The following is a 15211-nucleotide window of genomic DNA, read 5'->3' as shown; positions in this document are numbered from 1 at the left end:
CATTGTGAAAGCCCAATAAAATTAAAGAACACATTTGGAATTCGCTGAGGCATTATTAAAATTTCATTTAAAAATACATTCCCTTAAAAACATCAATTTAATGAAAGCAGTGATATGAGGAATTTCAAAAGCATCCGTCTTCATTTTGTTGTTTGGCAATTTCCCCAGCCTCCTATGCAAATATCTTTTCATATCCAGGCTGGTTCATCTGAAATGCGAGCACTCACCCAGCCTGCCAGGGGTAGGCAATCATTTTCACGCTAGCAACTCTACTCTTCAACAAAACAATCAAAATCTTTAGTGATTTGTTTTGTAGGTAATTACACCCTTTGCCTCGAAGGTAATAAGCAAATCCCATTTCTCTTGGTTGTTTTGCTGGGGTAACTATCATTCCCTTTGTTCTCCTGCAAATCATACACTCCCTGATAACAGGAACCAATTTTTCTGTTTGATTACTTTGTTTTTTAACTTAATAGGAAGACTCAGTGACCCGGGGACAGTAAGAATTATAAAAAGCATCGAATGATTATTCTTATTGTCCAAGGATAGTTTAACCAACCAAGGCTTGTCACAATTAATGCTTCCCTTCTAAGATGGATACCAGGCAGAAATGTATCCAGCAGAGGTAGGTAGATATTAACAACGGAAGAGAAGGAAGGGAATCGGGCATTGTTGAGTCTAAGGGGCTGGGGAGCTGAACTGGACAATACGCTGGCTTACTTCACTAGGAAGGTACAGCTGCACCCCCCCAGGGCATCCTCCGCTCTCAGGGCCTAATCCCCCAAAGGACCATTACTGGTCATTACCAGGGGAGGAATGAAGACAGCAGAAATTCCTCTGCTGGGCGCATATCCAAAGTAAAGATGGTGCAGGGGGAGGTGCTCCCACTAGGAGGCATACTCAGTAGGAACTAAGAGTGTGACCAGTAAGGGCAGGAGCTTAACCTTGGAATAGGGTCCCTGAAAACGGTTTTCTCCCAACACCGCAAGGACCCCATTTCCACCAGCAGCAGAATCATAAATTCCTGCATTCCACCACCATATCCTTTATTCCTAGGGGGCTGCCTGTGAGAGGGGGGCTAGAAGACACCTGTGCAAAACTAAAATAAATTCTTATTTAATGATTATTATTCTTTCTTTTTAATTGTAAGCAGGATTTAAATAAGTTTAATATTATATACAATATTTTGTAGGCAATTTCTTAATCTAATAAATAAGGCAGTCCCTGAACTACCTATGACTTCAGCAAGTGATCAGGTACCCCCATCAAACACTGTGCAAACACAAAGCAAACGTGATCATCAGTGCTACTCAGCAGACAAAGCAGACACACTGCTGCTATACATGAGAATGATACTTAAAAGGAAAAAAGAAACTATGAATAAACATTGGCAGTGACAAGACAAATCCATTGACATGCATGTGCATGTATAAACACTTTGTGTATGTGCATGCATAATGCTATAAAAATTGTGTGGATAGTGAATTCAATAAACATTTGAGAGCCTGCTCTGTGTAAGAACTATTATTTCTAAGAAACTGAGGCAATTCTATTGCCATTGTCTAAAAAAAGGCTGAAGAATGTGTCCAAGAGGTCTAAATCCTGAGCTTGTTTTTGGATACATAAAAGAAGTCAGTACTGGGGCAGGTCAGTCCCCCCCGTAAGTCTACTTCTTTTCTTCCTGTTACTCTCTCACTCCCTTTCCCAAATACTATACTCTCACGACAGTGCCCGGGAGTTGTATGCATTGGATTCTCTTGACAGAAGAGAGTTTAAGAACATTTGCTATGATGTGGGCTGAACAGGACAAGAAATAATAATAATCAGTGAGTGAGAAAAAACCTTTTTGGTATTTCACCTTCTATCTACCCTTAAAACACTCATAAAAGATGGGAAATATACACAAAGTGAATAGGAAACAGGAAAATATATAATCAAGGGTTAAACTGTTTAGTTGAAACAACAAGATACAGCTGCATAATGCTTTAAAGTTTATGGAGCATTTCCCATCCTCATAGGTCACTTAAGCCATGCCCTTAACTTTATAACAAGGATACCAGTTCAGAGAGAGAAAAAATAAGCAGCCTAAGTCACATGTCTAGCCATCAAGAGCTTGATCCCATAACTGACACCGAACATTGTGTTCTTCCTGCCACCTGAAGCTGCTCTCACAAAGGTCAACAGCTACCGTTCAGGGAATGGGGAAAGCAGCGTGGCTGATGTGCACCTCGAGCCTTCAGGGATATATGGGAGCTGGGACAGAAAAATCTCCAGCTGGGGAAGGGCAAGAGCAGAGAGGTCTTGAGTGAGGAAGAGTGAGTCCCACTTAGGAGAGAATCTTTATAGCCAGAGGGAGATGACTTCACAAATAAGTGAGTCAGTGAGAACATCCAGGACTTAAGGTTCCGGAATGAAGCGTATGACATGACTTGACTCACAAAAGAAAACTGACTGGCTCTAAAACAGAATGCAAGCAGTGTTTGAGGAAAATTAACCTAGCAGAGCATGGGAGATTCACTGGGGCAGTAGAAAGTAGGGGGACAGAATAAAAGCAAGGGAACCAAGTAGGACCCAACGGTAGTAATTTAGCTAAGACAGTAGTGAGGCCCAGCAGCAAGGGGAGTGTCAGTGAAAATAAGGAGGAATGAAGGAATTTGAGTAGTACTAACAGGTGAAGAGGGCCTAAGTTTTGCCACCTTGATGCCTTTTTGGGATATTGACTTTACATAGTTAAGAAATGAGACTCAGAAAGAACCTGTGACCCTCCCCCCTTTCCTGCCCAAGAGATTCAGATAGAAGGAAAAAAACAACAACACACCAAAACAAAAAACCTGCTTCAGGAAGATCTCAGAATGTTAGCCTTAGCCTCATTTGAATTAAGTGTGGCAAATAAGTGGGCTTCAGGCAGGCACTCGTTAGATAACCTCAGTGCCCCACTGTTTCTGAGTCTCCTAGCGTGAACTTGCCTGCTCTCTTCCTCAGCTACCTGTAAATTGCTCACTCTCCTTCTGAAATTTAATACCCCATCCCCTCCCCCTGCTCCTCTGTCCAAAAATGTCACATATATCCAATGTTGCCTCGCTGTCATTGGAATTTTCATGCTCATGTGAATTCCCCATGAGCATGTATTAAAAATTGATTTTCTCCTGTTAATCTTGTTTTGTTCATGATTATTAGCCCAGCTAGAGAAATTTCAAAGGTGGCAGGAAAAGAATGTTTTTCCAGCACAGGGAAAATCTGACAAGTTACTGGCTAATGGGAGAGATGGAGAAAGGAGAGAGAAACCAAGTTGGGCTGGTGAAAGGCTCTATCATAAAGTACTAGTTAATATCCCAAGATTCACTGGAAGGCCAATGAGCAATCTGGTGAATTCTGCTCTTTCACTTGGAATCAAGGATGACCTATTAACATAATTAAGATTCTATATCCTTATTAGGGGGTTGGCATAACTAAATATTGATTGAGTATTGCTCTAGAGAATAAACCCAGTGGAAAAGCTGCAGATGGCATGAAAAGGCTGTTTAGGTTCAGATCATAAAGACACCTGGGTACCATGCTATAAAATCAATGGTTTCCATGCAAGGGAATGCCATGTGAAATTTTAAATTCAGAAATTTAGAATTTGCCCCTTTAGGAGCAGCATGAAGGATTCATTAGGGGGCAGAAATATTTGGTGCAGGTAGAAGACCAGGTTAATAGTCCAAGGGATAAAACAAGAAAGAAGGCTTGAACTAGGAAGTGACTGGGTAGGAGGAGAAGAGAGGTGAAAAGCAAGTACTTTTAAGCACTTTTATGTACCAACACTTTCAAGAACTTTTAAACAGGTACTCTGCTGAATAGCTTATGGATGGGCAAGGATTCTAGAGTTACTCGGGTATTAATCAGGATTGGTGGCTGCCCAGATGTTAAGAAAGAGAGCTGGGACTCAAGGACAAGTGACCACCCTACTTTTGGCCACAGGGTAATGGTGAAAATTGGTCAGTGGAGGAAGGTGATGAGCGTGGTTTTTAAAATCCCAAGTTTGCAGTACCTTTGGGCCATTTGGGTGGTGAGGTCTAGTAGCCAGCTGGAAATACAAACTGGAGCCCTGGGGAGAGGAGAACATATGAATGAGTTTTTGTGCTGCTGACCTTGGCCAGTGTTGGGTTTAAAGGCTTTTACTTGGTAATTTGGGGAAAAATAAGTTATTTAAAATGAAGAACTCGACGTAGCCTGAATCCATCTCCTATGTAAAGGAGCTCACTGAATACCTTCATTTCCTAAAATTTCCATTTAAAGATGAGACAATTTAATTTTTTATGAAGGCAATTAAGGTGCCTAAGGTAAAAAGTCTTATGTTATACAATGCACACACACCACCTCTTTGAACGGCTTCTGCTTGTCCTACCCAACAGGAGGTAAACAGAATTGGAAGCAAAAATGTTTTTAAATAACTTCTAGCCTCTCTGTGGTAGGTGTCCATTGCCTTCCTAATCATGAATGGCCAACTCCCTAACAAGTATGTATGAGCATATTTTTTAAATTTTACTTCACTGTAAAAAAGCTGCTCCCTCTCCCACGCTACTTCAGATTTAATTTGTGCTCTAAAATTACTGGTTGTAGAAACAGTGAATATATTTAGTTTATCAAAGGACTTAATAGAAACATGAAGGAATTTCAGATGTGGTATGTTTTGTATTTTTACAAATATCAATCTTTCCTTTGCTAGCTTTGATAGAGTTGGAAAATGTATCCTTGGGGAATCCAATTCTCAAGAATACTTCCTGTTTTGATTTTCTCTATGGAATTTATCTCTGTTAAATGTACTATATAATTATTTTGTCTATTTTCTGTGTCTATCCACTAGGCAGTAAGCTCAAAGAACACAGGGCTTTTATCTGTAGAGTTCACTGATGTATCCCCAGCACTCAGCCTAGATAGAAAGGGCCCAATAAATAACTGAGAGTGAATAAATCACAGTCCTGTGATTATTATGCCTCAAGAATTTACCATGTGTTTTTCCTTAGCAATCATTACTCAATCTCTATGTTACTACTTAATCTTGAGTCATGATTTCTATTTATATACCCCCCAAAAATTCCTTCAGAACCTATATTGTGGTGGGACCCTGCAGGGCACTGAAGGTTATCAATACAAATAAATTAACTTGGGAAAAACTGCAGCCAAGTGTCAAAACCTCCCAGGGTCTCCAGGTGATTGCTTCTCCTACGTCTGTCTTATGAGAAGGAGTTATAATTTCTCACCTACCCATCTTACTCTGACTTCTGGTTTCTTGGTCTCAATTCCTGTTTCAGTCTAGGTTTCCTTTTGGTATTCTGACTCCAGGTTACCTGAGTGTGACATCTGTTGTTTTCATTGCTTGACACTGATTTTTTTTTGGTGTGTGTGGTTAAACCTAGAGCATGTTTTCAGCCTGAATTTCTAGACAGATCAGAGACTCACAAAACTTAAAATTATAAGACATATTAAGGACTACTTTCCCCCCTCAAGGTTCTTAATGTCTTTTGCTCTCCTCATTATAAAACCTAATAATTTCCTCACCACTCTGTTTGATGGGATCATCACAGTGACTACTTGCATTCCTTACTCAACATAAAATTCTTTTTTCCTGGTCAACTGGGTTTAGTTAGTATGAATTATTATGTAATCAAAGACAAGAAGAAACTATTATCATACTACAAATTCATGTTAAGAATGAAATGAAAAGAACTTCAACATTAGGAAAAAAATAGATGTTTTCTAAGTAATATGTTACAACTTTCCCATTTGACATCTAAATAATATATGTTAGAAAAAAGTATTGTGCTTGTGCACGCTGTGAAATGTAGCCATTGTATCACACAGGCTATGGCTAAGTCATTGACTTGGTCTAATTTAATTCATAGGCCAATAATTCCAAATACATCAACTATATCAGTGAGGTGATGTTTAGAAAGGCTCTCACTTGCATGAAAGACAATTCACTTGACAGCACTCTTTTCTTGGACTCAAATCAGTTAGACTGAAAATAAATCTAAAGGGCACACAGCTGTCATATAGCCTGAAGTAGCCCTCTGAGCAACAACTTGATTCATTTTACCCTATTTGTATAACTGGTTCTGCAAACAGGATTGCAATACAAAAAAATTTCCCCCCACAACAATGTTGACAATATCTCGGATTCGTTTGCTCTTATGGGTATGGTAAACTGCATATAGTGATTTCTCAACTTTATTTAACAAGAAACAGGAATTTAACTGAATGACCTATGTGAACTAGTCACAAATAAGAGCTCTAAAATTAGAAAATAATATTTTATCAAAGTAACATTAGCATCAAAATTTGAGGAACAGACAGACACCAGACTGAATTTCTATGTCTACTTGGTATAAGTAACTTATTTATTTTCCTTGTAATTATTTATTTACTTTTTTGAACTTTTTCTTATGGAAAATGGAAAATACACACAAAGGTAGAGAGAGTGGTGCAGTGAAACCCATGTGCCCATCACTCTGATACGCATTCTAGATATCACATTTTACCTGTCTTATTTCAGTATGTATCTCTGAATACTAAAGATCAAGTATTCAGTATGTATCTCTGAATACTAAAAGGTAAAGAGAGCCTTTAAAAAATATAGCCACAGTATCATACCCATGGTATGCTGGTAGTTTTTAGCAACCAGTATACACACTGTGTGCCAGTAGTTTTTAACAACCAGTTCTTGGTGGGGGGTGGGGTGGGGGAAACCCTAATACGCAGTCTTTGCCAATTTCCTGGTGTAAATATGGTACCATGGCCAATTTCAAGGTACCAACATGTTGCATTGAATGTGGCCTTGAGAAACTATGTGCAGCTCACCATTTTACAAGACTTCCACTCTGCAGACACATTAGACATAAATAAGCTTAAGAACATAAATAATAGCAAATTATAGTAAAACAATTAGGAGGTGGTACATTTTGAGCATTAATTTTAATATTTAATTTTGAGTATGTATAATTTAATTTTTAATGGCTGTATTTAACAAATGGCTTACAAAATTCCTGAAATATAACAATCAGCCCTCTTCGGCTCTAGCATACCACTGAATCACATCCAAATATTTAACAATCTCACTATTCAAATTTGTCTGACATGTCTTTCTTTCCTGTTTTCCTCAGCAGTAGAGAAACATTTTACGCAGGAATGAAGAGGGAACTTTGCTTCCCAAAGCTACACCAAAGTGTTAGGCTTTCCAAATGGTTCGGTGCTGTTGCACATAATTCAGTGTGCTGATAAGTCTGTTTCCAGGCAGCTGAATTACATGCGGCATGCACACATTCCTTTATATCACTGGGGAATCATAGTAATATTTTTATTTCGCTTTTACTGCCCATTCTCAAGCCCCCAAGAGAAAGAGTTTGAAAAGGGACAGGGCAGGGGCTTTTCAGAAGGAAAATTAAGTCCTTTCCAGGCAGACAACCTTGAGTTGATGGAGGGTTCTACCAGGAAGATTCCGAAGAAGATGTGAGATACCCTTCAGTGCCTGGTATGTCCGACCATTGAAACTCGGTTTGTAAAACGCCCTCTTTAAATGTGCCTTCCAGAACTGAATACAGCAGGTCACATGTGGTAGGGCCTAAGCAGACAGTGAAGTGGGGTAGCTGCCATCCTCAGTGAGGATGCCAGTCTACACTGCAACTCCTCCTTGAGCTCACAGTCAACCAAAACTCAAGTGCAGTCAAAGAGCCAGTGTCGACCACTACTCACCCAGACCCCACAGTGCGCACTCATGAACCCCCTCCCACCACCAAGGCCGTTCCCAAACTGCCTTTCCAATATCATTTCCCACTATGCCTTTGAACAAACCCTTTTACTCCAGACAGGCCAACCTACCCACTGTCCCCAAAATACATCCCATTTTTATATTCCAAACTTTTTATTATGAAAAATTCCTAACATGTACAAAAATATAAATAATAGTCTAAGGAAGCCTCATATACCCTTCACCCAGCATCAGCAATTATCAACTCATATCACACCCATGGCCTGAATTGTTCTGAAGCAAACCCTAAATGTCTCATTTCACCCACAATTATTTCAGTACTACACACTTTCTTTCTTGCACACCTCTGCTCAGACAGTTCCCTTACCCCCCTTCGTCTTTCCAAATTCTGTCACACCCTGCAAGGCTCAGCTTGAGTCTCACTTCCTACATTATTTCCACTGAACCTGTCACTTAGCCATATGTCTCCTTGGACACCTCTCTTATTGCTATCCTGTCGCTCCTCACCTCTTACATTGTATCCTCACAATGTCACTGGAAAGCAGGAAACCTCTCTCACTACCCATAGAGTACAACAATAACTGCTTAGCAGGGAAAGAACTAAAGGATAACAATGTGGCTTTATAAAGTTTATTAAAATTTGGTACACTTTTACACAGCATGTTCACCAAATGTGTTATATGGGAGATGTCTCATGGCACAGAACACGGGATGCAGGCTCAGTAGGATGGGGCAGAAAGAACCCGGAGTTTGAAGGCCGGGTTCTTGACCTGGCCCTTCTGTTTGTGTATCATTTGGGGTATATTGACTGACTTCTTGGAGTTCACCCACAAAATAAGAATTAACTGCACCCATCCTTTCTCTTTCCCTCACTAGACTGTCAAAATCAGATGCGATTATATATGAAAAGATGGCTTTGTAATTGATAGAGCACGTTGTTGATACACAGCATTACCTGCAAATGCGGAAATGATTGGCCATATGACTTGACAACAACAACAAAACCTGTTGCTTTGGGTCCTGAGTATATGAGAAGAATAAATGTAAGTTCTCAGCAGGGAAAATGAGAATGTGATACACAGTATCGCGATCAGGTGGCATTCAGAACCAAGAAAATTAACCCTGGGAGGCATGTCAGAGCGTATCTAGATTCTTTCTGAGACCTCAGAAACCAATGCCATATAATTAAAACAGACAGAATGTAGGACCCCTAAAAAGAGATTGCAAAGGAAGCAAGATATATTGTCAGCTATTTAAGAAAAATTTGTTATATTAAATAATTAAATGAAAAGAGAAAACTCAACATCTGATTCCCTCCTTCAAATAAAACTGTAGAATTACCCAATAAAATGACTATAATTCCGAGTTTATGCTCTCGTAGGACATTTTCAAAGCCTTTGGCTTCTTAGTGTTGCATTCTGTTTTGCCAAAGAACAATCATTAATATCAAACTGCAAACATTTACTATATTATGCTAAACACTACTTAAATTACAATTTGGAGTTGAGATCTCCTTTTTCTCCAGGAGAAAAGGGGATAGGTGGCTTTCTCAAGAAAATACTGTTCTACAAACCACACTGCAAGCTGAGAGGGGCAGGTTCAGCCTATCTAAACCATCTATAGCAATATCAATATTATTATAATATTTTTTTTGCAAGTAAATGAAAATGACAAGGGTTAGGTAAAGGCTTAAATTTTCTAAAACTCTGCATAATCTAGACCAACATAGAAAAACAGATTTTTCAACTTTGGACATTAATACCATTTAGTCATAGATGGTAAAAACAACAGCTGCTACGCCTGGTAAATCCAAATAAGATTATTAGGTCAAAATCACAGAAATACACTGAAAACATTTCAAAATTCCCAGCACACTGACAACAAAGCCCCAAAGCGGAATTTCATTAGGAAAGGAAATATTTTGTTTAGAAAGATTTATTTTTATTTTTTTTTATAAGATTTCACCATATGTGGTATCTCTGAGGACTTCACTAGAGAGGAAAAAAACAAGACTCAAAAGGGTAAACTTCAGAACAATTGTTTCCTTCCTCTATTCCCCTTCCCCTCTTATTAACCCCCACTGCACACACCAGGCAACTCTGTCTATCTTTATACCTTGTTCTCCATTCACACGTACACAGAGATTTTAAACAATCATAGTTTTAAAAAAATGAGATATGAGAATATACTTTCTCTCATATTGGTCACCCTAAGATAAGTAAAGTACCAGTCACTCATTCAGTTAGCTTCGAGCACAACAGGAAAAGAAACAAAGGAGTTTTAAGACTTCTAATAATAAAAATGAGGATTTTATACCATCTAGATATATTACTTTGAGTACTGTTACCTATGATGGTCAATTATCATGAAAGACTTTTCAAGAATAAAGTCTACATATCGCAAATAAGCGTTAAAAATAGGAAGGACCATTATATTTTTTATTCTACTTGTCCATTTGATAAATAATTCAAGGTTGAATTTCAACCATGTAAAGGATGAACAGATTTCAGGCTATAATAGAAACTTAGAGATCTTTCTGATCGGGTCCTGGGACAGCTATAAATTCCTCTAATTTGTCTGTAGTGTTGTTTTTTCATCGATAATTATACAAGCTTAATTTGTCAGCATTAAGTAATCTGGCTGTACTTTAAAAATTAACCAAGAAAAAGTCCATTTAAGCCTAGTTAACTGAAACAACAAATTATAAATCATCAAAAGACAAATTAAATGGAGCTTTTCCTAATAGTTTCTCCTCGGTGGATAAGACAAAAGGTCCAGTGTAAGGACACAAAGACCCCATAAGTCGCTGATGTGAGGCTGAAGTAGTTGAATACGCTCAGTGTATCACAACAGTCATGGGAGCGGATGCTCATCACAAGATAACCATGTTAAATATTCTTCTAAAACACCTTTATGTCACTTAACTAATGTTCCCACAACTCCATGAAGTTATGGCCACTTTATATACGAGGCAACCAGGGCAGTTAAGTGATTTACCTAGGCCTGCACAACTTGTAATAGTAAAACTAGCATTACTGTGAATAATTGTCAAAGTAATCTTTGAGGAGGGTGAAAAGTAGCTTAGCTGGACACAATGAACCGAGTAACCCCAAACATGCAGTCCTTCCTTCACTCACTCATCAGTATTGAGTGGAGAGGTCAGCAAAAGGACAGAGGAGAGTGAACTCCCATCCTGCCTTCTATCTGCCTGAACTTCAGCCAAGCTACGCAGCCTCTCAGAAAGCCAGCTTCTGAACTGTAAAAGTAGACATAATTCTACCTGGCCTACTTTCTACCCTCACATTGATGATAACATCAAATGCAATGGGAACTCCCTCCGCTCAGGAGGTATCAGGAGGTATCAGAGAACAATCACCCGTGAAGGAGGGATCTCCTCACAAACACAAGCTCTGCCCTCCCCATAAAACCGCCCAACGTGCCCACAGTTTTCACGCCTTCTGGAAGACAAGGAGCCGTCCTGCATGGTCTCAGCGGACCTCCCCTGTACAAACGCGTCCTTACTCTTCCCATAGAACAAACACGACTTCCCTCAAGTCCTTTCTCACTTCCAGTCAGGAGGCATTCATGCTTAGGAGCTGTCTTAATCCAATCTTGGCTCCTATAACAGACTACCATAGTCAGGGTGACCTAATCAACAAACATTTATTTCTTGCAGTTCTAGAGGCTGAGAAGTTCAATATCAAAATTCCAGAGGATTCAGTGTCTGGTGAGAGCTCGCTTCCTGATTCATAGACAGAGCTGTTCCCGCTGTGTCCTCGCATGGTTGGAGGGGCAAGAAAGCTCTCTGGATTCTATTTTATAAATGCACTAATCCTGTTGATGAGGGCTCTATCCTTATGTCCTAATCACCTCCTAAAGGCCCCACCTCCCGAGACCATAACCTTGGGGATTAGGGTTCAGCATATGAATGGGGCAGGAAAGGGGGGCACAAATGTTCAGTTTATAGCAGAAGTTACAATATTTAAAGTTGTGCTAATATAACTTATATTCACTGGTAATCTGAAATTTGAGGATTTGCAGGATCCAATAAATAATCAGGAAGAATTTAATCCATTCCTTCTATGAAAAATAACTTGAAGTTGTAACATAAGCATGGCTTGATTTAAGTAATTATCATGGGATCCCTGTGATGAAAATGAATGGGAATATTTAATTCTGTGATCTCTTTCTCAAATTTCTTTTACATTAGTCTCCTCTGTTCTATTCCCCACTGCACTACTTGGGTCTCCCAATATAATCTCTCATCTCCAGCATGTCCTTCCTACAGATACCAGCATCACTTCCCAAAACAAATCCGATATCATCTTCTGCTTTGACAACTTCCTGTGGCTCCTAGGCTCCTCCTGATGAAGCTGTATGCTATTTGTAAAGTTAAAAATGCATCTCCAAGTCCACCCCAGGCAGCAGCTGAGCCAGAGCCAGCACTAGGGGGTCCAACTCAGTGCGTTCGTTCTTTCATTCATCCAAAAAGGGAAAAAGCTGACTTTGCTCGGGGGGGTTACACTGTGTAGGTTATCCGAAAGACTCAAAGTATGAGGTTGATTCCAAGCATATTTTTACATCAATGTAAAAGCCATTATAGCAGATAACAAAATTGGTAAAATATGGGTCATCAGACAAAAAGAAAGGAGCTACGTGACCAAAGAATCAAAACTGTAGAGCTGGAAGGAACTTCAGGCCCTTGTGTCATGACACAATGCAACAGGCATCTGGAACACTGTTTCTTTTAGCTCCAAAAGTTGGATTATGTCCCGTGATTTTATATTCTAAAACATGCTGCTGAATTATTTTACCCTATATCTGCCCTTTAAATATAAAAATATAAGCAATGCAAACTTAAAATATAGTAACAAATTTAAAAATAATTGTCCAGAAGATGGAATTGATTAACTGGGATATTTTATTTAATCTTTGGGTATGTCATTAGGGTTGTATAAGAATACGATACATGAAAATGTAATCTATGAAAGAATGAACACGCACGTAAGAAGGTTAAAAACCACTCCCAGATCTTATGGTAAACACTAATTTCCACAATTTCTAGAAAATTCTTAATTGTAATTCTTAAACAACCACAAAATAAGCATGCATTAGTAGTTTAATCACTTATTTAAAACAATTCCAAGTGCAACTACTACAAGCTATTATCAATCAAGACAGGTTTAATTTTCATTTTCATTTAATACAGGCTAAGTACCTTGAAGGGAGGAAAACCTAAGTTGGCAAATCTTCTCTACTGGAAGCTTAAGTTAAACAATGTGAAATCAAGCAATGGGATTCACAACGGGTAAACCTAAAAACCAGCCCAAGATTCCCTCCCATGAATACGCTTTAGTAGATTTGTATTCTGCAGTGGGTGGACGCTTTCTGCAGCACTAATTTTTAATTTTTAATTTTGTACTCCATTCTCTCCGAAGGCTCCCGTTGCTCTTCCTTCAGCTTCATGACTCTGGGTAGAGAAAGGTCTGGTGATGTGCAGGACAATGGGAATAGTAGGGTCTGAACCAGCCTCTAACCCCAGTGCCCCCTCCCAGTTGGGCTGGTCCAGTTCTGCTACCAATAAAGAACAAGCCATGCCCCAAAAAACTAGGTCCCTTTTTAGCACTGGAAACCATGTAGGAGATGCTTATTACATCCGCTTTGTTCTCTGTTTCTCTGGTGCCCATCACCATAGTAACAAGGCACACAGATGGAAAACTAGGCTAGAAATACCCCAAAATGGGGGTAGCGATGGGAAGTATGGAGGAAAGGGCCTTTCACTGGTTGAGAAAAGGCTAGAATTTCTTCTGTTAGAGGTATCTCAATATTAAGGGCCAATTCTAATGGGAAAAGTAGGTTTTCTTTGTCTTTAAGAGCAACAAATGGAGAAAAGATTAAAAATTCAATAACTATTAATGTTTATAGGAGCAGACTTGCTGGGTTTTGGAGGTGTTAAAGCCAGATATGTTTTATTAGAAATGCTTGTATGCAAATAGAAACGTTTACATAGCATCTAATTTTGGAAATCAGGTACTCATCCCATGGTGTGGATTGTTGCTACTTAAATTTTCGGTTAGTAAAGTACAGCATAGGAAATAATAGTCAATAATATTATAACAACTATGGTGCCATGTGGATACTGGAAATACTGGGGGCAACACTCTGTAAAGTACATGATTGTCTAACCACTATTCTGTACACCTGAAACTAATACAAAATAATGTTGAATGTAAACTGTAATTGAAAAAAAAATTAAAGAAGGAATATTAAATTTTACCAAATGATTTTTGGCCACTGTGAGAATGGCATTTAATTATTTAACTTAATAAATTATATGCACTGATTAAAAATTTTTGGGGGTTATTTTGTAATACTAAAAGTTGAAACATTTGCCAAGGAAGTGGGGCTGGAAAGATAAGTTAATACAATGAATATTTTCCTGACAGTGACAACTTTATCTCCCAAGTTTTTGTATTAAAAAAAATGTCCAAAGAGGAAATCACTGTGGGGGGAGGGTGACGGGGTGACTGCTGTTTTACCCTAGGGAGTCACTGCCCCTTGCTGAAACTAGAACGAGGCCTTTCGCATCCCCAGCCCCTCTACTGCCTTCACCTTTAGAGAGCTTTACGCTATCAGTCCCTATCTGCTCTTCAAAGCCACGATGTGCCAAAGTTTCACTAGAAAAGATAAATCTTCCCACTCCAACACCTCCACTTTTTGTTGCTGTACTTTGTCCTTTCCTGCCACCAGCCTGAGTGCTCCTTGCTCAGAATTTTCTAGGACACTGGGATCCCTGGGGTATTATTTATGTTGTGCCTGGTCAGGAAATTGGAAAAGGAACCACAGTAGCCACATTAGCTACTTGGGGAAGTTCTACTCCATGCAAATAAAAATGCACGAGATGCTTTTATGGACAATTGTTTTAGAAAGTTTAATATTCTAGTTATGTAGATTTTAGCGGAAAAAGCAATAGACAACTTTGGGGGGAGGGGGGTCTTTAGGTCTCCTTGACTCGGCCACAAACTAGCTGTGACACGGTGGGCAGTTTTTACTTTGCCTTTCTCAACCTTAATGTCTTATCAGGAAACAGAAAGAACTAGAAACAGAACAAGGATATGAACTTGAGGTGATCCAAGGATGATTTCAAGGCATGTTTAAACGTTATGCATGTAAGTCTCTATGTATTATTCTGGGAAGGACCTTCAAGGATATTCATAACATAAAAAAGTTAAAAATCAATAAATACCCTTGTAAGGTCTTTTCCAAAGAACTCTAGAATGCCATGACTGGACTCAACTTACCCAAATAAACTCAAGGGTTTGAACTCAGACGCTGGTGACCATAATATTCAGGTCTTCTCAAAAGTCCCCACCCAAGGAATGTTGTCCCTGATCACCTCATCTAATCCCCATCACTAACCTCTCTCGGGCCCTTTACCCGCTTTATTTTCTTCCACGGTACTAT

At 39.1% G+C, this 15211-nt stretch overlaps 1 protein-coding gene across 3 annotated transcripts in view; it reads right to left on the bottom strand.

Annotated features, from left to right (window-relative positions):
- LRRC8B (leucine rich repeat containing 8 VRAC subunit B) overlaps positions 1–15211 on the bottom strand; it is a 74329-nt gene that overhangs the window by 47629 nt on the left and 11489 nt on the right. Inside the window, exon 1 of one of the 3 annotated variants that reach the window (XM_016197209.2) lies at positions 4031–4046. The exons of the other annotated variants lie outside the window; for them this stretch is intronic. The gene's annotated coding sequence lies outside the window, so the exon portion shown is untranslated. Of the gene's footprint in view, positions 1–4030; positions 4047–15211 lie in introns of those variants that run through there. 3 annotated transcript variants of the gene reach the window in all.

The sequence above is a fragment of the Miniopterus natalensis genome, chromosome 9 (assembly GCF_054644295.1).
Source record: "Miniopterus natalensis isolate mMinNat1 chromosome 9, mMinNat1.hap1, whole genome shotgun sequence".
NCBI lineage: Eukaryota > Metazoa > Chordata > Mammalia > Chiroptera > Miniopteridae > Miniopterus > Miniopterus natalensis.
The sequence above is the reverse complement of the archived record's forward strand: the minus strand, read 5'-3'. Positions and strand labels throughout refer to the sequence as shown.